We start from the raw sequence: 8,435 nt of genomic DNA, 5'->3' as shown, positions 1-8,435 counted from the left end.
TGATCATCTAGGTACCTCTCCTAGATTATTACTTGACCCAGAACTCTTTCTAAACGATTCCCACTGGATACTCTTACTCATCACATGTTCAAATTATCAAAACCACATGTTCATAAGTTGATTATCAAAATCACATGTTCATAAGATGATTAAATCACCATCCAGGATCCTCCAAAAGATATCTCCAACTCGAGTGTACAATCAAGCCGGTGCCTTCCTGTGATCCTGAGAAGTACCTGAAACACATAACACATAACACAGTAAGCACGGAGCTTAGTGAGTTCCCCAAAATACCACATACATCTCATTAGCCTCTCATGGCTATACTCGAATAAGACCCTCCAGTCAATGTGTCTCAGGTCCCACAACTCGGGTGGACCCTCCGGTCCTAAATCAATAAGCTCAGAATAATGCACAACATAAATCACAAAGACATAATTCAGGATATCACAATACTCAATATAAGCACATAACACCCTCCGGTCACACAAAGGTTACCACTCTAGGTAAGTATAGTGAGAAGACTCACCTTGTAAGCAAGTAAGGAAGATGAATACCCCTTGAACAGTCTAATCCCCACCTACATGTAATAAGCATCTCTAATTAACACTTAAAGATCAAAATTCTAAATAAACTCATGTTAGTCCCTCTTTAACTCTTAGGATGTGTAAAAGACCATTTTACCCCCTTCATGACCTCCATCCCTCAAGTTTGACCAAACCCTAAAGTCCATGTTGACATGACTCGTCGAGTGCATCTATGCGACTTGTCGAGTCCCATTGGTTCCATATAACCCTCATGAAATTCCAACTCAACTCACCGAGTTACAGCATGTTCAAACTCATCAGGACAAACTTCAACAAACTTGTCGACTTAGCTCATCGAATTTTTGAGTCCCTTAAGTCAAATTCTCATTCAGAAGTTTTAAGGCAGAACTGATGCCCCATACTCTGGATCTATCTTCCTAAGGCTCGAATATCACGTAAAGCTGCAAGCTTTACGTTCATGCATGGCATTTTAGGCTCATATTGCAAATACAAGCTCCAACAAGGGTTAGATGCATAAGAGCTTGCCTCCAGCTCAATAAAGCTCGAGTCTTTGGACTCACAAGGCCTCCTATATTCCAGATCTGAGGTTCCAACCTCAAGCCATGCTCAAATGACGTAATGACACAAGATGGATGGGAGAAAACCCTAAAAACTCCCTAAACCAAGATCTCATAAGGAAATGATCAAGTTAGCATCTTTTTACCTCCAACTGAAGCAAATCTCTGAAGCATCTTTGGATCCAAAAGCCTCCTCTTGATCTAATCTTAGATGCTATCCACTTCTCCTCCAAAAGATCCCAAAAATGCCCAAGATTAACTTTCTTTTCTCTCTTAGCTCACTTTAGGTGATTAGGGTTTCACTCTGGGGAGTAAAGTAGCTGGTGAGGCGGAAATGAAGGTTTAAGGCCTTTTAAATAGGACACTAACCTAGGGATTTAGGGTTTCCTCACACAACTCCAACTTGACGAGTCGGCTCTCTAACTCGTCGAGTTGGTCATTAAACCCACGTGGCCAATCCGACTCTACTCGATGATTTAGGCATACAACTCGTCAAGTCACCCAATCAACCCCAAAAATTAAAATAAATATATAAATATTTTACCTGGGAGTCGGGATGTTACAATATAATTTGGGCTAATGATCTATGATTAACTAGTAATGGACTAAGTTCATATAAGAGTCCATGAAGTGTTATTGGATTAAAAGCCTAAGTGTATGAATTAGGGTTAAGAAGTGACTCTTGGAATTCTACACTATAAATGTGTTCCCTTAGCTCCAAAATCGACACTCATGTATCCCTAGAAGTGGCTAGCCGATTTTGGTGTCTCCAAAACCTCTCTCATATCCCTCTGATTGTTCTTGGTATTTGTGACTTGTTTGAGGCATCACACTTGGGGTGCTAAGCTCTTAAAAGGCCAAAACTCTACAAGCTACAACAAAGAGGTAATAACTTAACTTGTTTTTATGTTTCAAATATCAAGTTGTATGCTAGTTATAGGTTTCATGGTTTGGATGATTTTGTTGCATATATAACTAGAGAAAAATAGATCCAAAGCATTAGGGTTGTATATGCACCATAGAGTGTTATAGTACATAAAAACCCAACAGACTAGGGTCTGGCCACGACGTGAGATGTGGTTTTGGGCCTTGTTGAGTCCGAGATTTTTGTCTTTGGTCCTCTTTGTACATGGGACCATTTGGAGCTTTTGGTTCCAATTTGAATATTGGGCCTTCTGGTTTAGGCCCATGTTGCGTTTGGGCCCAATTGGGATATTAGGCCATGTTGGGCTTTTCTTGCTATTCTTTGGGCTTTGGATTTTGGGCCAAGTGAGGAAAGGGTTAAATGGACTTTTACCCTGAGTATTTGTCAGTTGAGCTAGGTTTTTAGCTTTAGGTTGAGGACCAATCATTTATTTGGTGTTATTTGATGTTGTTAGCGCAAGGAGTTTTCATATCGGCAGTTCTAGCTTTGTATGTGATATTCAACAGCTGGAGGTGAGTCTCCTTACTACACTATGGGTTGAAGGCACCAATGTCGACCCATTGGCTTATGTTATACGAAGACCAACAGTGGCCCTTTCCATTTGTATGAAAGAGCTAGGGGTGGGTCCTGGAAAATTGTATGCAAGACCAGGGATCAGACCTTGACATATAAATAGATAGTTGTATGTATATCTGTAAAGGTGGTATGTTAGTTGTCTTTGTTATACTTTCATGGAAGACCAGGAGGTGGCTCTTGGCACTTATCTGTAAGACCCATGGTGTTGCCCCCTGACCTGGCAAGGAAAGACCATGATACGGCTCGTGGCATAGTGACAAGACTATGTTGGCACATAGCATTCTTTAGTGTATGTATGGTATGTGGTATTTGGGGAACTCACTAAGCTTTGTGCTTATGGTTTTTATGGTTATGGTTTCAGTTACTTATGGTTCGAAAGGGAAGGGCCCGACATGATCGCAACGGATCCACCAATGTTTTTCCCCAACTTTAAGATTTTGGGATTGTACTCTGATAACTATTTTTACATTAATACACTTTGAATGTTTGTTAATACTAAATGGTCTTTTAGGGTTGAATTAAAAACAAAATTTTTACCTTGAAACTTTTGGGACGTTACAAGTTGGTATCAGAGCCTTGGTTTGTGGATTCGGGCACACTTTTGGGTGTGACTGAACTCAAACTGAGGAATTTGTAATTTCTCTTTAAAAGAAAACGATTTTTAAAAATATTTTGTAAAAGGAAGGAAAATTCTAAAAGGATTTTTGTAAAGACAAATGGGGGAGGTGTGATGCGTTCAATAGGCTGAGCTCAGACAAATGATTCCCAGAATACCCATAAATGTTTGTTATGATTATATGTTATGAGAATTACATGTTAGGATGAGGCATTTGATACATTCAGGAATTGCATGATAGATTGGCTTGATATGTGATGCCTTGTAGTCTAGGGAGCATTGGATGCTATGCTAGATTAGGAATATATATTGGTATCAATAATTGCTAAGTGTATTCTTTAAAAATTGTATACGGTTAGGATTTTATAGCCCTATAATGATTGATTTGGCCTTATTTCCTGTTTCTCGTTTGGTTGTGGTCCTAGAGTAGAGTCTTTTATTCAACAAACTATTTAATCTTGTAGTGTGTACAATTTGCATGCATAAGGCAACCGAAAGTGAGAGTGGAAGTTGCTAGCCTGAGTTGTAGTATGTGAGTTTAAATGTTCTTTGGTTATTCTTGTTTGGTTTTCAGCACTATAATACTCCTATGGTGCACATGCAACCCTAGATGCTTTGGAACTATGTTTTCTCTAATTATACATGCATTTTTCAAATTTTCAAAGCATATAACTTAACTAGCATACAATTGAATATAACAACTAGTTAGATAGCTTACCTCTTGTGTAGTTCTTGGCCTTGGAAGCTTGAGCACCTCAAATGTAATGCCTTTAATGTGTTACAAACACCAAATGCAAAGGTGGCTTTTAGATAATAGGTTTAGCTAGCACCAAATCGGCTCACACACAAGTATATTGGGGATTACCTATTTTTGGCACAAGGGGGTTCATTATATAGTGTTACAAACTATAGGGTTTCATCAAAGAAACCCAAATGCACCATGACCATCCATATCCATTAAGCTCCATGGACTATCCATGAACCACTTAGCCCCCCCCCCCCCCCAATGGAGTTTTGGTCCACACTATAAGAATGATAGATTTACATAATCAACCCCATAGATTTAATTAGTCTCTTTTTTATCACTAAATTAATTCCAAATTAATTCTTGACCAATACTAATTAAATAATATGATTTCTCAATTAATATATTATACTTATAATATATTAATAAATCATCAATAACCTTATTCTCCAAAGTCCATCCTATCAAATTGCACTAGTGAAGGCAACCCAAAAGGACCATGATAAAATTGAGTCAAATACATACCAGATATAGTTATGGGCTTAGACACCAAATCCAACAGTCTCCCACTTGGATAAGTCTAATAACTATAACTGCCAATGTAACTTCAAGATCTGATTAGCAATCATAGCTTCCAATAGCCGTTGTCGAACTCTGACCCAGTCGGTGACTGCCCTTTAGATAAGTGATCATATATTCCTTTGTTCTTCAAGATATCAGCGAAAAAATACATGGAACATAGTCAAACTTGTTGTCCAACAATTAATTTCCCGATTTCCGATATGTTTGACATAGAACATAATTGAACACATCAATTTAGTTCTGACCGGGCCCGACGCATAGGCCAAAACAAATCATCGAAGGGCCCATATATCGCTTTTGATCCTCTTTGGATAAATGGAACAGATAAATTTCGACATTATATGCTTGTACTAACCACTCGTTAAATCACGCACAACGATACGTTTTTATAACATCAAGTCACTGATGCCTTTTCGTATCATCAATGCATAACCAATTTGTAGTAAAAAACTAATATATCTAGGTTTGAAGATTATATGATATTATCATCTCACAATCACTCGTGATAAATTCCATGAAGTGATTCAGGTAAGTGCGGGTTGAGTCAATGCTTAAATCTTATTTCATAAGCACTCATGATTGGTGTAGCAGAATTTTGCTTTGTCTAACACCTTACACATCTACAAGCCAACTCATGACAGTCTAGCCTCATACCTACTTCCAAAGTATGATCGAATGTGAATAGTTTGAATAGTCTTATCATTCTGGAAGTCAAAACATGCAAAGTCAAACAATAGTAAATAATTGACATAAGACAATAACATTACTTATAAATAAATAACACCTTTTATTCAATCATCAACATATCAATTACAATTTAGCTATTACAAGTTTCTAGTTTATCTAATCACTAAAGATAATATCGTCCTTTAGCACAATGCCTCTTGCGTGCTGCAAGTGCTTAACCTTACTAAGTCCCTTTGTAAGGGGATCTGTTGGGTTATCCTGTGACGATATCCTCTTCACCACGAGGTGTCCTTATTCTACCTGATGTCTTATGAAGTGGTACTTTCTGACAATATGTATGGATCTATCATGATCTCTCAGTTCCTTGGATAAGGAAACCCCCCTTCATTATCACAGAAAAATTCTATGGGCTCCTTTATGGATGGCATAACTCCAAGATCTCCGCTGAAGTTCCTCAACCATATCGCCTCTTTCGATGCTTCGCTCGCCGCTATGTACTCTGACTCACATGTTGAATCAACCATAGTCTCATGCTTGGAACTTTTCCAAGTTATTGATCCTCCATTTAAGGTAAACACCCAGCCCGAATGAGAACGCATATTATCTCTGTCGGTCTGAAACCTGACATCACAATACCCTAATACTCTCAAGTCATCACTCCCACCGAGGGTAAGGATCCAATTCTTAGTCCTCTGTAAGTACTTAAGAATGTTCTTAATTGCAATCTAGCGAGCTCTACCAGGATTCTCTTGATATCTGCTGACCATGCTCAAATCAAAGGCCACATCAGGGCGAGTACAAGTCATAGCATACGTGATTATGCCAACTGCAGAAGCATACGGTAGTCAGCTCATCTCTGCTATCTTAGCCTCTACACTCAGACATTGAGTTTTACTCAGTTTGGTATTCATTTGGATGGGTAGGTCACCTCTCTTGGAGTTCTCCATGCTTAAACGCTTCAGTACCTTGTCCAAGTAGGTACTTTGACTAAGTTCTATTAGTCTCTTACTCTTGTCTCTCAATATCCTTATCCCTAGGATATAGGCAGCTTCTCCAAGGTCCTTAATAGCGAAACACTTCCCAAGCCAGGACTTAAACTCCTACAAGGTTAGGATGTCATTTCCTATGAGTAGTATGTCATCCACATACAACACGAGAAAGCTAACCACATTCCCACTAGCCTTGACACACACATGACTCATCCTCGCTTCTCGAAAATCCAAACTCTTTGACTTTCTCATCGAAACAAAGATTCCAACTGCGAGACGCTTGTTTCAATCCATAAATAGATTTGTCAAGCTTACACATTCTACAAGGGTATTTTGCATTGACAAAACCCTCTGGCTAACTCATGAAAACATCTTCAGCGAACTTTTCATTAAGGAAAGCGGTTTTGACATCCATCTGCCATATTTCATACTTATGAAATGTAGCTATGGCTAACATAATTCTTATAGAATTAATCTTTGCTACTGGTGAGAAGGTCTTATCATAGTCAACTCCCTGAGTTTGAGTAAAGCTCTTCGCAACCAGTCGCGCTTTATATGTGTGTACTTTCCCATCCATGTCGGTCTTCTTCTTAAAGATCCATTTGCACCCGACTGTCTTTTGACCCAGTACATTGTCAACCAAGTTCCAAACTTGATTTTTATACATGGACTGAATCTCGTTGTCCATAGCCTCTTTCCATTTTGTAGACTCAGGGCCTGCAATGGCTTCATTGTAGTTTTTAGGTTCATCCAAATTTATCAATGTACTATCACTAATAAATGTATCACCTTCAGCTGTTATATGAAAACCATATAACACAGGTGGGACACTAACTCTACTATAATGCCTCAGAGGTATGGTCTCGTCAATTGGTTCAACATGAGTTTCCTCCTCGAGTAGATCGCTATTGTTTGAGGTTTTTTCATCGCTTGACTCTTGAAGCTATTCAAGGTTAATTTGCCTCCTACTGTCTCCTTGGCATATGAGTTCTCTCTTACGAAAGACTCATCTCCTCACGACGAAGATAACATTGTCACTTGGTCGAAAGAAGAGATATCTAAAGGATCTCTGTGGGTAGCCGATGAAAAAACATCGCTCACTGCGAGGTTCGAGCTTGTCGTGAGTCTCGCGCCTCACGAAGGCCCGCAACCCAAAAATTTGTTGTGATCCAAAGTGGGAATTTTCCCAGACCACGTCTTGTGAGGTGTTTTGGTAACCATCTTTGTAGGGACTAGATTAAGGATATGGGCGACAGTCTCTAAAGCATACCCCCAAAATGAGATTGGTAATGAAGCTTGACTCATCATTGAACGAACCATGTCCAACAAGGTTCGATTGTGCCATTCGGCCACACCATTTAGCTGGGGTGTCCTAGGAGGTGTCAATTGTGAAACAATTCCACATTCCTTAAGATAGTCAAGGAACTCGATACTTAGATACTCTCCTCCTTGATCAAATCGCAACATCTTTATCTTCCTGCCCAATTGATTCTCTACTTCTGACTTAAACTCTTTGAACTTTTCAAAGGTTTCTGACTTATGCTTGATTAAGTAGATATAGACATACCTACTGTAATCATCAGTAAAAGTCACATAGAAGCGGTTAGCATCCCTTGTAGCAGATCTAAAGGGTCCACATATATGAGATCCAACAAACCCTCACCCCTTTCACATGTACCAGTGAAGGCTGACTTTGTCATCTTTCCAAGTAAACAAGATTTGCAAGTGTCGTCCGATTTTAAGTCAAATGACTCCAAAACTCCAGCCTTTTGGAGTTGGCCTATGCGCTTCTTGTTGACATGTCCAAGAAGACAATGCCACAAGCATGCTTTATCCAAATCATGGGATGAATCAGTATGTAACACATTATTTCCTAGGTTATCTACAATCATCACAGTTTCATATATACCATTGCAAGGTAATGTTTTTAATAAAATACACCATTTAAATAAGCACAAATACCACCATTTTCATTATTAAAAGTAAAGGTAAAACCTTGTTTATACAAACTGTGAAAGGAAATAATATTTCTTGCCATATCGGGCGAGAAACAACAATTATTCAAATCTAAAATCAAGCCACTACTAAGCAATAAAGAAAAACTCTAATCTTGCTCACATGCAACACTTTCCTATTTCCCATGATTAAGTTTATCTTCCCGTGCTCCACATCCCTACTTCTTTTTAGTCCCTGTAAATCAGAACAGATGT

This window comes from Lactuca sativa, chromosome 8 (genome assembly GCF_002870075.4).
Source record: "Lactuca sativa cultivar Salinas chromosome 8, Lsat_Salinas_v11, whole genome shotgun sequence".
Classification (NCBI taxonomy): domain Eukaryota; kingdom Viridiplantae; phylum Streptophyta; class Magnoliopsida; order Asterales; family Asteraceae; genus Lactuca; species Lactuca sativa.
Note: the sequence above shows the minus strand (reverse complement) of the source record.